This window comes from Rattus norvegicus, chromosome 5, assembly GCF_036323735.1.
Source record: "Rattus norvegicus strain BN/NHsdMcwi chromosome 5, GRCr8, whole genome shotgun sequence".
In the NCBI taxonomy this organism is placed as follows: Eukaryota; Metazoa; Chordata; class Mammalia; order Rodentia; family Muridae; genus Rattus; species Rattus norvegicus.
Genome location: NC_086023.1, coordinates 62,169,540 through 62,193,083, shown reverse-complemented (window position 1 = coordinate 62,193,083; position 23,544 = coordinate 62,169,540). Strand labels below are relative to the sequence as shown.

The 23,544-nt window shown below is 41.2% G+C and overlaps 1 protein-coding gene and 1 pseudogene across 8 annotated transcripts in view; one reads left to right on the top strand and one right to left on the bottom strand.

Annotated features, from left to right (window-relative positions):
* Unc13b (unc-13 homolog B) overlaps positions 1-23,544 on the bottom strand; it is a 215,076-nt gene that overhangs the window by 106,801 nt on the left and 84,731 nt on the right. The window lies entirely within an intron of this gene.
* LOC120103346 (small nucleolar RNA SNORA17) lies at positions 19,004-19,115 on the top strand (annotated as a pseudogene).

Here is a 23,544-nt window from a genome sequence, read left to right as displayed (position 1 = left end):
TCTTAATAAGACCCCCAATGGAAGAGTTAGCAGAAGGACTGAAGGAGCTGAAAGGAATTGCAACCCCACAGACAGAACAATAATATCAACTAACCTGACCACCCAAAGTTCCTGGACTAAACCACCAACCAAAGAGTGCACATGGGGATCCATGGCTCCAGCTACATATGTAGCAGATAAGGCATTATCTGGCATCACTGAGGGAGGGGAGGTCCTTGGTCCTGTGGAGGCTTAATACCCCAGCATAAGGGGATGCTAGAGTAGTGAGGCAAAAATGAGGGGAGCACCCTCATAGAGGCAAAGGGGAGGAAAGATTGGGATGGGAAGCTTGTGGAGAGGAAAGTGGGAAAGGGGACAAAATGAAATGTAAATAAATAAATAAATGTAAATGTAAATAAATAAAATAACTAATAAATTAGTCAAAGATCTTGTTTAAAATACAGATTTGGGGGCTGGAGAGATGGATCAGCAACTAAGAGCATGTATTGCTTTGCAGAGGTCCTAAGATCAGCTTACAGCACAAATGGGGCAGTTCACAGTTGTGAACCGTAATTACACCGTAATTACCACAACAAGGTATCTGACACACTATTCTGGGGTCCACAGGCAACTGCACTCACACGTGCACAAGCTTTCACACAGGCAAACACAAAATTAAAAATAAATGGTTTGGTGATGGTTGTTGTTTTTGAGGAAGGGTTTCTGTGTAGCCCTGGCTGTCCTGAAACTCATTCTGTAGATCAGGCTGGCCTTGAACTCAGAAATCTGCCTGCTCTGCCTTCTGAGGGCTGGGATTAAGGGTGTGCACCACCACTGCCTGGCTTAGAAAAATAAATATTTTTTTTAAAAAATACAGATTCCTAGATCCTGCTTTCAAAGATTCTGAGTCAAAAGTCTTAGGAATCTGTATTGTGTTGTTGTTGTGGACCTTTCTTTAACGAACACTGATGATTTCTATGCCAATAATTTTTTAATTAAATTTGAGAAAATAAGCAACGGAATTTCTTCCATGAAAAAAAAAACCTAGAAAAAAAAACATGCAAACAACAACAATAACAAAAACCCCCTCCAGAGTCTCTCACATCAAAGCACAGTGTTCCTGTGCTAAAGGGGGAATGAGCCTCAACCCATACTATGCTACCGAGCTGAGCTGAAGACTCCTTCATTGAGTTACACAATCAGTTAAAAAAAAAAGTCTAGTTATTGAGCCAGCAATGACTTTATGAAATTCCTAGGCAAATGGATGGAACTAGAAATGGTTCAGCAGCTCAGGTAAAGAAGCTTGTCATTGACTAATACCCAATATATACAAAGAACTCAGGAAGTTAGACTCCAGAGAGTCTAATAACCCTACTTAAAAATGGGGCACAGAGCTAAACAAAGAATTCTCAACGGAGGCATATCGAATGGCTGAGAAGCACCTAAAGAAATGTTCAACATTCTAAGTCATCAGGGAAATGCAAATCAAAACGACCATGGGATTCTACCTCACACAAGTCGGAATTATCCAACATACAATCAATCCACAGTCCACATGAAGCCAAAGAAGAAAGATGACCAAAGTGAGGATGCTTCAGTCCTTAAAAGGGAAACAAAAATATTCAGAGGAGGAAATACAGAGACAAAGTTTGGAGCAGGGACTAAAGGAATGGCCATTCAGAGCTTACCCCATCTGGTGATCCAGCCCATATACATACAGCCACCAAACCCAGTGAATATTGTTGATGCCAAGAAGTGCATGCTGACAGGAGCCTGATATAGCTGTCTCCTGAGAGGCTCAGCCAGAGCATGTCAAATACAGAGGCGAATGCTAGCAGCCAACCATTGAACTGAGAACAGGGTCCCCATTGGAGGAGTTAGAGCTAAAGGTGCTTGCAACCCCATAAGAACAATAATACCAACCAACCTGAGCTCCCAGGGACTAAACCACCACCTGAAGAGTATTCATGGACAGAACCATGGCTCCAGTTGCATATGTAGCAGAGGATGATGGCTTTGTTGAGCACTAATGGGAGAAAAAGCCCTCGGTCCTGCCAAGGCTGGCCCCCCCCACCCCCCGCCCAGTATAAGGGAATGTCAGGGTGGAGAGGCGGGAAGGGGTGAGTGGCTGGGTGGGAGAACACCCTCTTACAAGAAGAGGGAGGGGGTAGGAGCTTATGGATGGGAAACCAGAAAAGGGGATAACATTTGAAATGTAAATAAAATAATACCACCCCCAAAAAAGAAGCTTGTCATCAAGACTGAAACCAGAGTTTGATCCAACTCTCATAAGTTGTTCTCTGACCACCACATGTGCGCTTGCTCTCGCTCTGTCTCTGTCTGTCTCTGTCTGTTTGTCTCTGCCTCTGTGTGTGTGTGTGTCTGTCTGTCTGTCCCTCTCTCTGTCTCTCTGCCTCAAAGTCATATAAGAAATTCTAGCCACTCTTGAACCCAATTCAGTACAGATGCTCATTTTAAAAAGGTAAATCTTCGGCATTTATCCCAGGCTGATTGACTGGGATATATTAACATACATTTCTCTAATACTGTGTAATTTTTTTTATTAACTTGAGTATTTCTTATATACATTTCAAGTGTTATTCCCTTTCCCGGTTTCCGGGCTAATATCCCTCTAATCTCTCCCCCTCCCCTTCTTTATGGGTGTTCCCCTCCCCATCCTCCCCCAATGCCGCCCTCCCCCCAACAATCTAGTTCACTGGGGGTTCAGTCTTAGCAGGACCCAGGGCTTCCCCTTCCACTGTTGCTCTTACTAGGATATTCATTGCTACCTATGAGGTCAGAGTCCAGGGTCAGTCCACATATAGTCTTTAGGTAGTGGCTTAGTCCCTGGAAGCTCTGGTTCCTTGGCATTGTTGTACATATGGGGTCTCGAGCCCCTTCAAGCTCTTCCAGTTCTTTCTCTGATTCCTTCAATGGGGGACCTAGTCTCAGTTCAGTGGTTTGCTGCTGGCATACGCCTCTGTATTTGCTGTGTTCTGGCTGTGTCTCTCAGGAGCGATCTACATCTGGCTCCTATCCACCTGCACTTCTTTGCTTCATCCATCTTGTCTAATTGGATGGCTGTATATGTATGGGCCACATGTGGGGCAGGCTCTGAATGGGTGCTCCTTCTGTGTCTGTTTTGATCTTTGCCTCTCTATTCCCTGCAAAGGGTATTTTTGTTCCCCTTTTAAAGAAGGAGTGAAGCATTCACATTTTGATCATCCGTCTTCAGTTTCATTTGTTCTAGGCATCTAGGGTAATTCAAGCATTTGGGCTAATAGCCACTTATCAATGAGTGCATACCGTGTGTGTTTTTCTGTGATTGGGTTAGCTCACTCAGGATGATATTTTCCAGATCCAACCATTTGCCTACGAATTTCATGAAGTCATTGTTTTTGATAGCTGAGTAATATTCCATTGTGTAGATGTACCACATTTTCTGTATCCATTCCTCTGTTGAAGGGCATCTGGGTTCTTTCCAGCTTCTGACTATTATAAATAAGGCTGCAATGAACATAGTGGAGCACATGTCTTTTTTATATGTTGGAGCATCTTTTGGGTATATGCCCAAGAGAGGTATAGCTGGATCCTCAGGCAGTTCAATGTCCAATTTTCTGAGGAACCTCCAGACTGATTTCCAGAATGGTTGTACCAGTGTGCAATCCCACCAACAATGGAGGAGTGTTCCTCTTTCTCCACATCCTCGCCAGCATCTGCTGTCACCTGAGTTTTTGATCTTAGCCATTCTCACTGGTGTGAGGTGAAATCTCAGGGTTGTTTTGATTTGCATTTCCCTTATGACTAAAGATGTTGAACATTTCTTTAGGTGTTTCTCAGCCATTCAGCATTCCTCAGCTGTGAATTCTTTGCTTAGCTCTGAACCCCATTTTTTAACAGGGTTATTTGTCTCCCTGCGGTCTAACTTCTTGAGTTCTTTGTATATTTTGGATATAAGGCCTCTATCTGTTGTAGACTTGGTAAAGATCTTTTCCCAATCTGTTGGTTGCCGTTTTGTCAACCACAGTGTCCTTTGCCTTACAGAAGCTTTGCAGTTTTATGAGATCCCATTTGTCGATTCTTCATTTTAGAGCATAAGCCATTGGTGTTTTGTTCAGGAAATTTTTTCCAGTGCCCATGTGTTCCCAGATGCTTCCCTAGTTTTTCTTCTATTAGTTTGAGTGTATCTGGTTTGATGTGGAGGTCCTTGATCCACTTGGACTTAAGCTTTGTACAGGGTGATAAGCATGGATCGATCTGCATTCTTCTACATGTTGACCTCCAGTTGAACCAGCACCATTTGCTGAAAAGCTCCCTTTTTTCCATTGGATGGTTTTGGCTCCTTTGTCAAAAATCAAGTGCCCATAGGTGTGTGGGTTCATTTCTGGGTCTTCAATTCTGTTCCATTGGTCTATCTGTCTGTCTCTGTACCAATACCATGCAGTTTTTATCACTATTGCTCTGTAATACTGCTTGAGTTCAGGGATAGTGATTCCCCCTGAAGTCCTTTTATTGTTGAGGATAGTTTTAGCTATCCTGAGTTTTTTGTTATTCCAGATGAATTTGCAAATTGTTCTGTCTAACTCTTTGAAGAATTGGATTGGTATTTTGATGGGGATTGCATTGAATCTGTAGATCGCTTTTGGTAAAATGGCCATTTTTACTATATTAATCCTGCCAATCCATGAGCATGGGAGATCTTTCCATCTTCTGAGGTCTTCTTCAATTTCTTTCTTCAGAGTCTTGAAGTTCTTATTGTACAGATCTTTTACTTGCTTGGTTAAAGTCACACCGAGGTACTTTTTATTATTTGGGTCTATTGTGTAGGGTGTTGTTTCCCTAATTTCTTTCTCGGCTTGTTTCTCTTTTGTGTAGTAGAAGGCTACTGATTTATTTGAGTTAATTTTATACCCAGCCACTTTGCTGAAGGTGTTTATCAGCTTTAGTAGTTCTCTGGTGAAACTTTTGGGATCACTTAAATATACTATCATATCATCTGCAAAAAGTGATATTTTGACTTCTTCTTTTCCGATCTGTATCCCCTTGACCTCCTTTTGTTGTCTGATTGCTCTGGCTAGAACTTCAAGAACTATATTGAATAAGTAGGGAGAGAGTGGGCAGCCTTGTCTAGTCCCTGATTTTATTGGGATTGCTTCAAGTTTCTCTCCATTTAGTTTAATGTTAGCAACTGGTTTGCTGTATATGGCTTTTACTATGTTTAGGTATGGGCCTTGAATTCCTATTCTTTGCAGGACTTTTATCATGAAGGGGTGTTGAATTTTGTCAAATGCTTTCTCAGCATCTAATGAAATGATCATGTGGTTTTGTTCTTTCAGTTTGTTTATATAATGGATCACGTTGATGGTTTTCCGTATATTAAACCATCCCTGCATGCCTGGGATGAAGCCTACTTGATCATGGTGGATGATTTGTTTTGATGTGCTCTTGGATTCGGTTTGCCAGAATTTTATTGAGTATTTTTGCGTCGATATTCATAAGGGAAATTGGTCTGAAGTTCTCTTTCTTAGTTGGGTCTTTGTGTGGTTTAGGTATAAGAGTACTTGTGGCTTCATAGAAGGAGTTCGGTAGTGCTCCATCTGTTTCAATTTTGTGGAATAGTTTGGATAATATTGGTACGAGGTCTTCTATGAAGGTCAGATAGAATTCTGCACTAAACCCGTCTGGACCTGGGCTCTTTTTGGTTGGAAGACCTTTAATGACTGCTTCTATTTCCTTAGGAGTTATGGGGTTGTTTAACTGGTTTATCTGTTCCTGATTTAACTTTGGTACCTGGTATCTGTCTAGGAAATTGTCCATTTCCTGAAGATTTTCAAGTTTTGTTGAATATAGGCTTTTATAGTAAGATCTGATGATTTTTTGAATTTCCTCTGAGTCTGTAGTTATGTCTCCCTTTTCATTTCTGATTTTGTTAATTTGGACGCACTCTCTGTGTCCTCTCGTTAGTCTGGCTAAGGGTTTATCTATCTTGTTGGTTTTCTCAAAGAACCAACTTTTGGTTCTGTTGATTCTTTCTATGGTCCTTTTTGTTTCTACTTGGTTGATTTCAGCTCTGAGTTTGATTATTTCCTGCCTTCTACTCCTCCTGGGTGTATTTGCTTCTTTTTGTTCTAGAGCTTTTAGGTGTGCTGTCAAGCTGCTGACATATGCTCTTTCCTGTTTCTTTCTGCAGGCACTCAGAGCTATGAGTTTTCCTCTTAGCACAGCTTTCATTGTGTCCCATAAGTTTGGGTATGTTGTACCTTCATTTTCATTAAATTCTAAAAAGTCTTTAATTTCTTTCTTTATTTCTTCCTTGACCAGGTTATCATTGAGTAGAGCATTGTTCAATTTCCACGTATATGTGGGCATTCTTCCCTTATTGATATTGAAGACCAGTTTTAGGCCGTGGTGGTCCGATAGCATGCATGGGATTATTTCTATCTTTCTGTACCTGTTGAGGTCCGTTTTTTGACCAATTATATGGTCAGTTTTGGAGAAAGTACCATGAGGAGCTGAGAAGAAGGTATATCCTTTTGCTTTAGGATAGAATGTTCTATAAATATCCGTTAAGTCCATTTGGCTCATGACTTCTCTTAGTCTGTCTACGTCTCTGTTTAATTTCTGTTTCCATGATCTGTCCATTGATGAGAGTGGGGTGTTGAAGTCTCCTACTATTATTGTGTGAGGTGCAATGTGTGTTTTGAGCTTTAGTAAGGTTTCTTTTACGTATGTAGGTGCCCTTGTATTTGGGGCATAGATATTTACGATTGAGAGTTCATCTTGGTGGATTTTTCCTTTGATGAATATGAAGTGTCCTTCCTTATCTTTTTTGATGAATTTTAGTTGAAAATTGATTTTATTTGATATTAGAATGGCTACTCCAGCTTGCTTCTTCTGACCATTTGCTTGGAAAGTTGTTTTCCAGCCTTTCACTCTGAGGTAGTGTCTGTCTTTGTCTCTGAGGTGTGTTTCCTGTAGGCAGCAGAATGCAGGGTCCTCGTTGCGTATCCAGTTTGTTAATCTATGTCTTTTTATTGGGGAGTTGAGGCCATTGATGTTGAGAGATATTAAGGAATAGTGATTATTGCTTCCTGTTATATTCATATTTGGATGTGAGGTTATGTTTGTGTGCTTTTCTTCTCTTTGTTTTGTTGCCAAGACGATTAGTTTCTTGTTTCTTCTAGGGTATAGCTTGCCTCCTTATGTTGGGCTTTACCATTTATTATCCTTTGTAGTGCTGGATTTGTAGAAAGATATTGTGTAAATTTGGTTTTGTCATGGAATATCTTGGTTTCTCCATCTATGTTAATTGAGAGTTTTGCAGGATACAGTAACCTGGGCTGGCATTTGTGTTCTCTTAGGGTCTGTATGACATCTGTCCAGGATCTTCTGGCTTTCATAGTTTCTGGCGAAAAGTCTGGTGTGATTCTGATAGGTCTGCCTTTATATGTTACTTGACCTTTTTCCCTTGCTGCTTTTAATATTCTTTCTTTATTTTGTGCATTTGGTGTTTTGACTATTATGTGATGGGAGGTGTATCTTTTCTGGTCCAATCTATTTGGAGTTCTGTAGGCTTCTTGTATGCCTATGAGTATCTCTTTTTTTAGGTTAGGGAAGTTTTCTTCTATGACTTTGTTGAAGATATTTACTGGTCCTTTGAACTGGGAATCTTCACTCTCTTCTATACCTATTATCCTTAGGTTTGATCTTCTCATTGAGTCCTGGATTTCCTGTATGTTTTGGACCAGTAGCTTTTTCCACTTTACATTATCTTTGACAGTGGAGTCAATGATTTCTATGGAATCTTCTGCTCCTGAGATTCTCTCTTCCATCTCTTGTATTCTGTTGGTGAAGCTCGTATCTACAGCTCCTTGTCTCTTCTTTTGGTTTTCTATGTCCAGGGTTGTTTCCATGTGTTCTTTCTTGATTGCTTCTATTTCCATTTTTAATTCCTTCAACTGTTTGATTGTGTTTTCCTGGAATTCTTTCAGGGATTTTTATGACTCCTCTCTATGGGCTTCTACTTGTTTATTTATGATTTCCTAGAATTCTTTCAGGGATTTTTGCGCTTCCTCTCTGTAGGGTTCTACTTGTTTATTAATGTTTTCCTGTGTTTCTCTAAGGGAGTTCTTCACGTCTTTCTTGAAGTCCTCCAGCATCATGATCAAATATGATTTTGAAACTAGATCTTGCTTTTCTGGTGTGTTTGGATATTCCGTGTTTGTTTGGTGGGAGAATTGGGCTCCGACGATGCCATGTAGTCTTGGTTTCTGTTGCTTGGGTTCCTGCACTTGCCTCTCACCATCAGATTATCTCTAGTGTTATTTGTTCTGCTATTTCTGACAGTGGCTAGATTGTCCTATAAGCCTGTGTGTCAGGAGTGCTGTAGACCTGTTTTCCTGTTTTCTTTCAGCCAGTTATGGGGACAGAGTGTTCTGCTTTCGGGCCTGTAGTTTTTCCTATCTACAGGCCTTCAGCTGTTCCTGTGGGCCTGTGTCTTGAGTTCACCAGGCAGGTCACTTGCAGCAGAAAAGTTGGTCTTACCTGTGGTTCCGAGGCTCAAGTTTGCTCCTGGGATGTTGCTTATGAGCTCTCTGTGGTGGCAGCAACCAGGAAGATCTGCACCGCCCTTTCCGGGAGCTTCTGTGCACCAGGGTTCCAGATGGCGTTTGGTGTTTTCCTCTGGCGTCAGAGATGTGTGCAGAGTGCAGTCTCTTTTGGTTTCCCAGGCGTGTCTGCCTCTCTGAAGGTTTAGCTCTCCCTCCCACGGGATTTGGGTGCAGAGAACTGTTTATCCGGTAGGTCCCTTTAGGTTCTGGCAGTGTCTCAGACGCAGAGGACCTGCTGCTCCTGGGCCCTCCTCTACGGGATCCCAGAAGCCGTATACAGTTTCTTCTTGGGCCAGGGATGTGGGCAGGGGTGGGCAGTGTTGGTGGTCTCTTCTGCTCTGCAGTCTCAGGAGTGCCCATCTGACCAGGCGGTGAGGTCTGTCTCCCACGGGGTTTGGGAGCAGAGAGCTGCTGCGGGCAGGGATCCGCCTAATTCTGTATATTTTAACTTTTAAATTTTTATCCCATTTTAATTTATTTAATTTGGGTGCATGTACATGTGTGGGCACACTCTTACCAGTGTCCATGTAGAGGTCAGAGAACAACTTACAGGACTCAGTTCTCTCCCTCCACCATGCGGATCCAGGATGGAACTCATGTTGGCAGGCTTGGAGGCACATGCCTTTATGGACTGAGTCATCTCACTGGCTCTGTATTTCTTACCTTGTTTCTAGTGGTAATATAAAAATCAGAAATAGTCACATTAAAAAATAAGGTCTATAATTACCTAACAAAACATCCCCAGGCAACTGTTACATCACCAATTAACAGCCTAGTGCTAGTTGATTTTTCTCTGTGACTGCAATGCCAGAATACTTGGGACCCAGACTCTTGAGTGAAAAGACATGCGATGACAGGATTCACCTATCAATTACTAAATTGTAGTAATTACCAGATAGCTCAGAAAGGACATAAAATCAAGCAGTAGAAATTATTCCTTTCTCTTTTACCAGACAGTAGATTGAACAAGTACCACAGAACTTCTTTCTGTGGAAGAAACAATATGGAAAACAATAGAAAAGAACCTATAATTTAAAAAGTACTTCAAACCTAGCACAAAAGAGTAACTAAAAAAAAAGTATTGACCAACATTACTCGTGAATAGAGATATGAAGAACTTAAAAATGAAATATAAGCAAATCAATTCTACATTAAATACACTAAGAAGCAGGGTATATTACATGAAGGCAATAATGATTTTAATAGAAATTGATTAATTTATTCATCATACTAATAAATCCAAAGAAAATTCTGATGAAAAACTGAGTTAGTACTAAAGCATTATGAAATGTCCAATATCCACTTCTGTCCTGGATTTTTTTTAACAATTTGACAGAAACTAGAGTTATCGAGAAAGTAACCAAGTTATCTTCAAGTAACAAAATGCCTCCATCAGATGGGCCATAGGCGAGTCTGCAGGACCTTTTTGTGGTTAATGATTGATGGAGGTCCCAGTTTACTGAGGGCAGTGCTAACCCTGAGCAAGTAGTCCTGGTGCCAACAGAGCCGACTGAGCAGTCCAGTTTATCCAGAACTTCTGCTTAGGTCCTGCCTCTATGTTCCTGCCTTGAGTTCCTGCCCTGAATTCTCTTCAGTGGGCTAAAAGTGTAAGCTAAAATACAGCTTTTTTTCCCCCAAGTTGATTTTGGTTGTAGTCTTTACCACAGCAGTAGAAAGCAAACTAAGACAATTTCTTAATTTAAATATAAAAATTCTACTGAAATAAAAGACACAGAAAAGTCCATGATGACAACTGTTCCATTGGAGAAAACTATGAGCACACCCATATATCAACATACAAATCAAGAATGAACATTCCCAGAACTTAGCAGAGCTCCTTCAACTACCGTTGTGTTGTCAATACTAACCTCAACTAGCTGCTTCCTGAATCATACTTTCCCTGGAGAACAATGCTAATTCTTACTTCTTTAAAGTCTTTGTTCAAATGTCATCTGTTCAATACGACCTATATTCTCATCATTACTTTCTTACACCGTTCATGCCCAATTCTAACTTTACCTCATCTACTCTTTTACTAGCCTGCCACCTACATGTTGTATGACTTTGTTCATCACTGTGGTCATTGTCTATACTGCGACTCAGGACGTTTGTGTTTGTTTGCTCCCTGACACATCCCAAGCACCTAGAACAGAACCTAGAATACATGGGCCTCAAAATGTGCATAAACAAGGCATGGGAACTCACACATGTAATCCAGCACTGGGGAGGCTGAGACAGGAAAACCAGTGGACAGAGACACTGTTTCAAACACTTAAAAATGTATGTAAGAAATTGAAGTGTGGCTCAGTAGTAAAGCCTGTCTACCATCTTTAGGGCCTAAATTCAATCCTAAAAACCAAAAGATAAAAATAAAAACACAAAACAAACACAGACAGAAGGAAAGAACTGAGGAGAAGTTCAGTCAGGTAGAGGAGCCAGTGGGGATAAATGGCTAGGTATGAAAAAACAACAGAAACATAAATAAATTTAAATTTTTTCAAATGTAACTGACAGTACCTAATAAAATATAAGTCTATGTATAACAATGCACTTATTTAGTGAGTATTTACTGAGCATGACTGCTCTCCATACATAAACATTTCCCCACTCATGAAAATTATGATTTAGAGGAAAAACAAAATTTAATTAAGTAATCATATATACTAAGTATGGGCAATAAAACAATGCTACAAGAATACAGAATAGGAGGGCTGGGTTGATGGCTCAACTGATGATGTACTATGACGCAAGTTTAGGACCTAAATTTGATCCCCCAGAACTCACCATGTGTTAAAAGCTGAGGCTGGGGTGATGGCTTAGTTGTAGAGTACCTGCCACACAAATGTGAGGTCCATGCGTATGGGTCATCAGAACCAATGTAAAGCCAGGGGCTCTACTGCACATACACCTACAATATATACTCCCCCGCATTCCTACAATGAGATGGGAGACAGAGAAAGAATTCTAGGTAATACATAGGCCAGCTAGCCTGCCATATACACTAGTAACATAAACTCTTTCTCAGAACAAGGTGGAGGGCAAGGACCAACACCCAAGGTTGCCATCTGGCCTCCACTTGTGTCCTGTGACTTACACAAGCCTACTCACACATACAAACATGCACATATCAGACACACCAAAAAAATGGTTGTATTGTTTACAATTTTTTTTAAAAAGCTAGGTTAGTGGGGTGTGGCTGTAATGCAAGCACTAGAGAGGCGGGGAACAAAGATGGAAGATCCCTGCATCTTTCTAGCCAAAATAGTGAGCTCCAAGGTAAATGAGAAATTTTCTCTTAAAAATGGGAAATTTGTTCATAGTCCCTTAAGAGCAATGAAACCCTTAGACAAACAACCAATTAAAAAAACTCAGAGGACAACAGAATATACAGGAGCATAATGAGCAAAATCTAGAATATAGGAAACTTTCTATGTCACACAAAATCATGTCATTAAACAGCCTGATAGTCTCAACAAGCAAAAATTAAAGGATAAAAAGAAAAACTTATAGACTGAAAAAGAATTATAAATGGCTGAGAATGACAGCACAGGCCTGTAACCCTCGTATGGAGACTAAGTCTAGGGAGGCTAAGTAGCAAATCTCTGCTTCGAAAATATTTTTTAATGATTATATAATGAACTAGAAAAAAATAACAAATAGGCTGAAGTAAATGCTAAATGTTTAGATATGTACGCTTGGGTAATTACACACAAAGAAAAGAAGTCATCATAAAAGCTACAAGGGTAGTGACTCGTACTACGGACAGGGCTGGGACTGTGATGGGGGAGCTTCTGAGATGGCTGACAAAAACTCACTAGTTTTCTACCTTATACTAATTCATTGAACCAAACATTTGTTTTGTGATATTGTCTACATTTGTGTGCAATGATCTATGAATCAACAGGATTTTTTTCTAGCCAGCTTGGTGGCACACGTCTTTAATCTAGCACTCTGGAGGCAGAGGCAGGCAGATCTGAGTTCGAGGCCAGCCTGGCCTACAGAGTGTGCTCCAGGGTTACACAGAGACACCTTGTCACAAAAAACCAAACAAACAAAAACAACAAAACAAGACAAAAAAGATCCTTTAAAAGAGCAAACTGGTCATATAACTGTCATGAGTGACATCTGATTGTTTCATTTCTCTGCACAAAGTCCTTGAAGCTCCTTGCTGTCTTCAAGGTAAAGGATAAACACCTTGCATTCAAAGCCTTCACAATACAAACTCTCTGTTTATCCCTGGCCTCCTCTCTGACCCTTTCCATTCTTCTTATTCCTCTCAAGCCACTCAGAAATTTCAACTCGTAAACAACTCAGCATGTCTGATTATTATACTTTTAACTCTTCTCAACCTATGCCAGGGTCTGAGAAGAGGAAGTAGCCGCTAGATTCACTAAAGGAGACATGTGAAACATGTGTATAATGCTATACTCATAGATATGTGTCATTATACATAGATCAAAACACGTAACACCAAGAGCAAACCATAATGTAAGCTGCAGACTTCAAGTGAGACATTATTTTTTTTTTTTTTGGAAAGCTTTACCTAACTATACTGGATCTTTTTCCTCTGGCCTCATCAGCGATTCACCTTTATCATTCCAGCACATGGCACTGCTTGCATGGTCCTCCCTCTCTATACTTAAGCTCCCTTTCCATACTTCTTGGCAGGAGAAGAAATACCCAATAACTGCTTCTGTAATGAGCAGTTCTGTCAATTGTTTATATTTACAATTATTCTGTTAATTGCATTTTATCAAATTCACTTCACTTATCATTCTATACCAAAAAAATCTATAAAGCCATCAGATAACATTTATGGGAATAATTACACTTACTGTATCTACAATACATATTGAGCCCAGGAAAAGACGCTGACCTATTGTCATCAAGTCAAACTGATATGTTAAACTGACATTTTTAACAAGCATAACTGCATGGCATTGTAATAGAACATAATAAGTTAAAGTAATGACTGCAATTATCCACCTCAAATTTCTTTCTGGAAGAAGACAGGATAGAAATAAATAAATGAGTCAGAAGACTACAATTAACATTATTTTTATCAGCCAAACCATATTGTTACAGTTTCTCCCTTTTCTTTGTTTGCCAGCACCTATAATCAGCATCAATATTAACTGTTCCACTGCTACCATATGTACACTGTGAAACTTATCACCCACTCTTACTGACAGAAGTCTCTGGACAGACTGCCCTGCATTGCCATGAAAATAATGTCACAGTGCATTCTAAAGAGCCCATAACTACTGTGTCCTCTACTTCCAGGAGTCCTAACCTGGACTGTAGATAGAAGCAGCTCCTGAGTGGCTAGTAACTTTCCTTCCCACTACCCTTTCCAGTTGTTGGTAGCCCAAGAAACTCCCCAAACAATATAGGCTATTTCTGTTTGAAACCTGCCCACCTTACCAGAGCGAGTGAGGTCATAGATCCTCAAGGAGCGCCTTCTGCCACCAATAGTTTACTAAGCCAGCACAATTCCTAACTGTGCTCTAACAGCGGAATCCTTGTACTCACAGGTCAGTGTAGCTCTTACCTCTCATCAAAGAAGCTTCTCTTTGTATAACAGAGACTCTCATTGAAATCTCCAACTGGTCGCAATGCAGAGAACAATTGATTGTGACATGTCCACATCCAATGAATACATTTACAACACAATTCATAAGGTTCAAGGACCACTGCAGACGAGTTGATGAAAAGACTGTTAGAGCCAAAAGCTCAGCAAATCTACTGAGAATGTATCTCCTAAAGATGACAGGGGGGGCATACCCACGGTACCGTAACAACATGTCTGCCTAAACAGGATGTGAGCAGTGACAACACCAACAGACATACTATCTCAGAGGAGACCCCACTTCTAGATAGAACTACAGGCACTAGAACTACTGAGAGACATAATTGGTCCTCCCTAGGAATGAGTCCCCTAATTATTCAATTCCAAGTGGTCAGCCCTGAAATCATATGCATATAAGCAACACTAAACAGACTCAGAAGGTTATGTTTATACATGTATGTACTCAAGAACAATCAAAGAAAAAGAGGCCATGAATTGAGGAGTGTGGAGTAGGTACATGGCAGAGTGTTGTAGAAAGAAAGAGAAGGGAGAAAATTATATAATTGTCTCTTAATTGAAAATATAGTAATATTAAAAAATACTTAGAAGAAAATTTTTATGAGGCCAGGCATAGTGGTGGATGCCTCTAATCCTAGCACTCAGAGGCAGATTTGAGTGGATGTCTGTGGGTTCAAAGCCAGCCAGGTCCACATGTCAAGTAACAGGCCGGCAGAGCTGAGAGGTGAAAACAGGAGGGCACAGAGTGCTTGGAAAGCATGAATCCGGCACCTACGCAACACCAGGTTGACCAGAATGCTTTCAAGAATCAAAGCAGGAGGCCCAGGAAAAAATGCAAAATGGCAGGAGAGGCACAGGGTGCAGGTGTGTACACCCAGAGGCGAGCCCACTGAGCTCTGGAGCTTAGTCCCAAACCCATCACATAATGAAGCCTGGAGGGACACCAAATCGACCTAAACTAATAAATGGGGGAAAGACTGGAGGAGGGATGCCTGGGAGAGGTAGGAAGGAAAAGGGAGAGGCTGGGGAAAGGGGAGAAAATACATAATGTATATGTATGGAATTGTGAAAAACCGGAACTATAAACATTTTTAAAAGTGAGGGAGAAACTGATGAGTTAGAAGAATCTGCATACTACAGACTAGTTGGCCATCTAACTCTATTCCCTTGGATGATGTGTGGTCCAAGGTAGATAAATCTTAGAGACACAGTCTTCTGCTTCCGGCACTCACAGACACAGGTCCTCCACCTCAACGATCATAATCTAGTCACCAAAACTTTAAACAGCAAAAACTTCCAATCCTACAATAGATTTAAAAGGAGAGGAGGTGATACCGTAAAGGGTATGAAGTGGTTTTGTTTTTGTTCTTGGGGGGTGTATGTTCTAGACAAGGCCTCACATTAGTCTCTCTAAGGACTGTTTTTTGTTCTTGGTGGGGGTGTGTTCTAGACAAGGTGTCACATTAGTCTCTCTAAGGACAGCCCTGAGCTTCCTATTCTCCTATTCAAGTGGGTGCCACACACCATTTACGCAGCTGCTGGGGAGTCCATCCCAAGGCTTTGTGTGTGCTAGGCAAAGTCTCTATCAAGTGAGCTACACTTCAAGTCTGATACTATGTGACTTAAGTAAATAGATAAACAGTCTCCCAAAAGGGTGACTCTGCCAAACTAGGGCACCCACGAGTTTCTTAGTCCTGTCCAACCAAGGCACTAGTTTCCATCACAGACTGTGCACAGCCACACCACTCACCCCTCTCAGTCAGATCTTCAAAGAGTTTGACTCTTTCTCACACTTTCCATGTTACCCTACCAGGAAAAATCTTTCCATTCAATCAACACATTTCAATTAGTTCTTTTGAACATCATTTCTGCATATGTTGTATGAAGGCAGAGGAAGAACAGTGCTATAAAGGCTTAAGCAGGGCAAGGGGAAAGGGATGAGGGCAGGGTTAATCAGAACAAAAGCTATATGGAAAACCCTGACTTTGTAAGCTAACTAAAAACATAATCTGAAAAGCAGGAGTTTGAACATAGATATCCTACAAGAGTGAACAGTAAGTCCCCCAGAAGACATGAATTATTAAATGAAAAATCTCAGGACAAGGCATGGGATACCTCCCTACACGTCACTGGTGAGGAAGGCCCCAGAGAACAACACATGCTAGTGCGATTCCCCAGCTTACCCACGAGAACTAGTTGGTAGGACCCTATTGCTGAAAACACAACACACTTGCAGGACACAGAGAAATCAAGCTGCAACTGACCTGAAAACTTCCTTCCTAGTCTCTCTCTCATGGTCCAAGCGGGGCTGAGCAGGCTGCCAGGAAAGAAATACACGGATGGTACTTACTCCTCCAATCAATCCTGAAAGCTACGGTACCAACCTTCCAGGCAAGATGCAATCGCTGGCACGATCATGGCACAAAGATCATGGTGATGGCAACCAACTGCTTTGGATTGGATGTGAGGCCTCTTCCACCAGAACCACTGGAGGCCTGGTACTGTAAACCCGGTCAAAAGCCCACAGCTTGGAATAAGTCTTAGGGAGGAACCTATATTGTTTTGCTAAACAATGTGTTATCAAACTGCTTATGCTTATACCCATATATTACCAGAGGAACTTCTCTCTTCAGTGGTGAGCAGTGAATGCGGACACTCATAACCTGTTCAAAGTCCGAGAGTCAGTGTCTGTCAAGTGCTCAGCACTAACTGGCATACCAATAACACCACCACCACCAGGCTCAGAAGAGAGGCTGGAAGAGTGTGAGAACCAGAGAATGGGGAGGCTGCTGTGAAGCTGTCTTTGGGCTATGATACAGCCCATTACACACATGAACTCAGACAGCTGCGATTCCCTACCCAAGATCAAGCAAAAATCAATCAGAACGTCACCGGCCAGCACTGCTAAACTTAGTGAATTATTACATCTTAAAGGAGGGTATGGGAGAGGCTCCCTGGGGAGAAGTGGAAGGAAGGGACTGGGAGTTCCTGGAAGGAGGGAAAGATACATTGTTTCCAAGTATGAAACTGTCAAAAAGTGAACTGAAAGATGTTCTACTTTCAAGCCATTTCTAGCCAGGCATGATGGTACATTCCCACAATCCCAGCACTGAGAGAAGGAAGCACAAAGATCAGAAATTCAAGTTCATCTTTGACTACACAGTGAATTAAAGGCAAGTGTAGGTTACATAAATGCTCTCTAATTGAAAAAACCATTCTAAGCTGGGGGTGTAGCTCAGTGGTAGAGCATTTGCTCAGCACGTGCACAGCCCTAGGGTCTATCCTCAGTGTTGGAACAAAACAAAACAAAAAACAAAGCATTAAATTAAAGGGAAGGGTGGGAAGGAGGAAAAGGAATGAGTTGTTTTTAAATTCCACTCTAGAAAATTCTCAATTTTTTTCTTTCTATTATTTTGAGACAGAATCTCATCTCATTTAGCCCAGGCTGTCTTTGAACACCTGTGGCTATTGCTTTTATCTCCCGAATGCTACTATTACAAGCATGTGCCACCACCTTTCAACAAGTACTCAAATTGTGCTCCCCGACACACACACTCTCACACCCCCATACCCCTGCGTCTCCTCAGGCCAACTAGTCTTTTCCTAAAACCCAGATGGGGTGAGGTCCTTTAGAAGCAAACCACCAAATATCATTTCTGCACCTAAAGCTCCTACAACATCGGACAGTAAGACTAGGAAACCACAGACTTCCCTCATCTTTACACAGGAGCAAATATCCTGTTGCTAAAGAAATAAGACAAGAGAATGTTTTTTAAAAATAAGGTGTTTTGTTTTTTAGTAAATGTTTGCAGTACAATTCTGATGTTAGTAGAAGTTTGGGATGGGGACACCTGTATTAAAGATTCTGTAAGAGATCCCAACTCAATGTTGTATAAGACTACAAAGCAACAGATCCATGGCCACTTTATCCTGGGCTTGGGCCTGCCCCAGTTAATTCTTAAAGTCAACTGGACATAACCTAGAGTCACCTGGGAAGAGAAGCTCAGGGGAAGAACTGCCTCCAGATTGGCTGAGGCATGTCATGTCTGTGGGGCATCAGATTGAGTGACATGGGAGGGATCAGCCTACAGTGGGTGGGACCACCCCTAGGCAGGAAGTTCTGACATAGATAAGAAAGCTGGCTGGGCATAAGTCAGTGTGTGAGTCAGCAAGCAGAACTCTTTTACTGATTCAGCACGGAGTTCCTGTCCTTACTTCCTTCAGTGATGGGCCGTGACCTAGAAGTGTAAGGTAAGACAAACCTTTTCCTTCCCCAAATGGCTTTCAGTTAATGTTTTATCAGGGCAACAGAATGAAAGTAGGCCAAGTCCCTGAGTAGCCATCTGCTGCCTACCCTAATATACTCAGGACTCTCAGGCTAACCCTTTTTGGAATGCATTAACAGACCACTGGCTTCCACAAACTCAAAGCTAAAATGTCACTATCTGAAACCAATGCAGAGACTTCCCTGCTTTACTATGACCCACCTACCTCCTGTCCCCATCAATGTATTGGAAATGATTTATAGCTTGCTTTTGTTCTGCAAGTACGAAAACTTCATGATGGCTAAAGAGTTGGCTCCGTTCGTAAAGGCACTTGTTAAACCTGAAGACCAGCTAAGACCCACATATTAGAAGGAGAGAATGACTCCCACAAGCTGTCCTCTGGTCTCCAAATGTGCAACTTGGCACACACAAAACCTAATAAATGAAATTTTAAAACTTCATGAAACTATATCCATGTTGGAATGCTAATTGGGGTAACCTTACTAGTACTGGTTTCTTTAGAACAGTGATAGAATGCTTGTATGATGTGTACAAAGCACTGTCGTGTTCCCAGAAGAAAGACAAGGTGCTTCAGTAGGGGGCAGGGAGGAGAAGGTTATGTTCATGTTCAGTGTTCTGACCAATGAACATCTGAATGAAACTTTCCCTGAAAAACAACAAGCCTGAGATCACCACCCTCCCCTCCCTCATCCCTTACCACCTACGGCAGGCAGGGGAGCTGAATTCAGGGTCCGGAGAGTAGGAGACCCGGCCATGTCTCTGCTCACTGAAGCACTTGGGGCCCTGTTGGCCCTGTACCTTACCTGGGCAACAAGGCAGAACTGGCCCTGGCAAGGTGGTATTGGTAAGCTGGCACCATGAAATCAGAAGGGCAGGCAGGCTGGCCCTTGGATACCCCTCAGGCCCAAATCCAGGGCTGGCTACGAGTTGGCCCACCTCAGCATCTACCCCACTGATAAACTGCTAGAGTGAGTGCATGAATGGGGCCTGCTCCAGCAGAAACAGGGCTGTGGGGTCTCCACGACACAGGACAGCATCAGGGTATTTGGAAGGAGTCCCTGTGAGTTGCCAGTATCCATGGAGTGACAGAAGCTAGAGACTTTGTACTGTACTAATAAGTCACAGCAATGGGCATTTGCAGGTATGGACCAAGGACTGTGCTGTGGAACTCACTGGGAGGCACTGCGGCACACTGCAGTGTGACTTTTTTTCTCTGTTGGGGAAAGGGTTACAATGGTGGAGGGCGGTGTGGGGGTAGAGAGAGAAGGGTGGGATTGGGTAGGGTTCATGATGTGGAATTCACAAAGAACCAGTGAAAAAATTTTTAAAAGCAGGGATTAGTATGTTTGAGGGGTTGGGGAACAACTCCAAGCAAAGTGACCACAAGCATTCAAAATAAAAAGACATAGATTAACAAACTGGATACGCAACTGCATTCTGCTGCCTACAGGAAACACACCTCAGAGACAAAGACAGACACTACCTCAGAGTGAAAGGCTGGAAAACAACTTTCCAAGCAAATGGTCAGAAGAAGCAAGCTGGAGTAGCCATTCTAATATCAAATAAAATCAATTTTCAACTAAAATTCATCAAAAAAGATAAGGAAGGACACTTCATATTCATCAAAGGAAAAATCCACCAAGATGAACTCTCAATCGTAAATATCTATGCCCCAAATACAAGGGCACCTACATACGTAAAAGAAACCTTACTAAAGCTCAAAACACACATTGTACCTCACACAATAATAGTAGGAGACTTCAACACCCCACTCTCATCAATGGACAGATCATGGAAACAGAAATTAAACAGAGACATAGACAGACTAAGAGAAGTCATGAGCCAAATGGACTTAACAGATATTTATAGAACATTCTATCCTAAAGCAAAAGGATATATCTTCTTCTCAGCTCCTCATGGTACTTTCTCCAAAATTGACCATATAATTGGTCAAAAAAATGGGCCTCAACAGGTACAGAAAGATAGAAATAATCCCATGCGTGCTATCGGACCACCATGGCCTAAAACTGGTCTTCAATATCAATAAGGGAAGAATGCCCACATATACGTGGAAATTGAACAATGCTCTACTCAATGATAACCTGGTCAAGGAAGAAATAAAGAAAGAAATTAAAGACTTTTTAGAATTTAATGAAAATGAAGGTACAACATACTCAAACTTATGGGACACAATGAAAGCTGTGCTAAGAGGAAAACTCATAGCGCTGAGTGCCTGCAGAAAGAAACAGGAAAGAGCATAGGTCAGCAGCTTGACAGCACACCTAAAAGCTCTAGAACAAAAAGAAGCAAATACACCCAGGAGGAATAGAAGGCAGGAAATAATCAAACTCAGAGCTGAAATCAACCAAGTAGAAACAAAAAGGACCATAGAAAGAATCAACAGAACCAAAAGTTGGTTCTTTGAGAAAACCAACAAGATAGATAAACCCTTAGCCAGGTTAACGAGAGGACACAGAGAGTGTGTCCAAATTAACAAAATCAGAAATGAAAAGGGAGACATAACTACAGACTCAGAGGAAATTCAAAAAATCATCAGATCTTACTATAAAAGCCTATATTCAACAAAACTTGAAAATCTTCAGGAAATGGACAATTTCCTAGACAGATACCAGGTACCGAAGTTAAATCAGGAACAGATAAACCAGTTAAACAACCCCATAACTCCTAAGGAAATAGAAGCAGTCATTAAAGGTCTCCCAACCAAAAAGAGCCCAGGTCCAGACGGGTTTAGTGCAGAATTCTATCTGACCTTCAGAGAAGACCTCGTACCAATATTATCCAAACTATTTCACAAAATTGAAACAGATGGATCACTACCGAATTCCTTCTATGAAGCCACAATTACTCTTATACCTAAACCACACAAAGACCCAACTAAGAAAGAGAACTTCAGACCAATTTCCCTTATGAATATCGACGCAAAAATACTCAATAAAATTCTGGCAAACCGAATCCAAGAGCACATCAAAACAATCATCCACCATGACCAAGTAGGCTTCATCCCAGGCATGCAGGGATGGTTTAATATACGGAAAACCATCAACATGATCCATTATATAAACAAACTGAAAGAACAAAACCACATGATCATTTCATTAGATGCTGAGAAAGCATTTGACAAAATTCAACACCCCTTCATGATAAAAGTCCTGCAAAGAATAGGAATTCAAGGCCCATACCTAAACATAGTAAAAGCCATATACAGCAAACCAGTTGCTAACATTAAACTAAATGGAGAGAAACTTGAAGCAATCCCAATAAAATCAGGGACTAGACAAGGCTGCCCACTCTCTCCCTACTTATTCAATATAGTTCTTGAAGTTCTAGCCAGAGCAATCAGACAACAAAAGGAGATCAAGGGGATACAGATCGGAAAAGAAGAAGTCAAAATATCACTTTTTGCAGATGATATGATAGTACATTTAAATGATCCCAAAAGTTCCACCAGAGAACTACTAAAGCTGATAAACAACTTCAGCAAAGTGGCTGGGTATAAAATTAACTCAAATAAATCAGTTGCCTTCGTCTACACAAAAGAGAAACAAGCCGAGAAAGAAATTAGGGAAACGACACCCTTCATAATAGACCCAAATAATAAAAAGTACCTCGGTGTGACTTTAACCAAGCAAGTAAAAGATCTGTACAATAAGAACTTCAAGACTCTGAAGAAAGAAATTGAAGAAGACCTCAGAAGATGGAAAGATCTCCCATGCTCATGGATTGGCAGGATTAATATAGTAAAAATGGCCATTTTACCAAAAGCGATCTACAGATTCAATGCAATCCCCATCAAAATACCAATCCAATTCTTCAAAGAGTTAGACAGAACAATTTGCAAATTCATCTGGAATAACAAAAAACCCAGGACAGCTAAAATTATCCTCAACAATAAAAGGACTTCAGGGGGAATCACTATCCCTGAACTCAAGCAGTATTACAGAGCAATAGTGATAAAAACTGCATGGTATTGGTACAGAGACAGACAGATAGACCAATGGAACAGAATTGAAGACCCAGAAATGAACCCACACACCTATGGGCACTTGATTTTTGACAAAGGAGCCAAAACCATCCAATGGAAAAAAGATAGCATTTTCAGCAAATGGTGCTGGTTCAACTGGAGGTCAACATGTAGAAGAATGCAGATCGATCCATGCTTATCACCCTGTACAAAGCTTAAATCCAAGTGGATCAAGGGCCTCCACATCAAACCAGATACACTCAAACTAATAGAAGAAAAACTAGGGAAGCATCTGGAACACATGGGCATTGGAAAAAAATTCCTGAACAAAACACCAATGGCTTATGCTCTAAAATGAAGAATCGACAAATGGGATCTCATAAAACTGCAAAGCTTCTGTAAGGCAAAGGACACTGTGGTTAGGACAAAATGGCAACCAACAGATTGGGGAAAGATCTTTACCAATCCTACAACAGATAGAGGTCTTATATCCAAAATATACAAAGAACTCAAGAAGTTAGACCGCAGGGAGACCAATAACCCTATTAAAAAAGGGGTTCAGAGCTAAACAAAGAATTCACAGCTGAGGAATGCCGAATGGCTGAGAAACACCTAAAGAAATGTTCAACATCTTTAGTCATAAGGGAAATGCAAATCAAAACAACCCTGAGATTTCACCTCACACCAGTGAGAATGGCTAAGATCAAAAACTCAGGTGACAGCAGATGCTGGCGAGGATGCGGAGAAAGAGGAACACTCCTCCATTGTTGGTGGGATTGCACACTGGTACAACCATTCTGGAAATCAGTCTGGAGGTTCCTCAGAAAATTGGACATTGAACTGCCTGAGGATCCAGCTATACCTCTCTTGGGCATATACCCAAAAGATGCCCCAACATATAAAAAAGACACATGCTCCACTATGTTCATCGCAGCCTTATTTATAATAGTCAGAAGCTGGAAAGAACCCAGATGCCCTTCAACAGAGGAATGGATACAGAAAATGTGGTACATCTACACAATGGAATATTACTCAGCTATCAAAAACAATGACCTCATGAAATTCGTAGGCAAATGGTCGGAACTGGAAAATATCATCCTG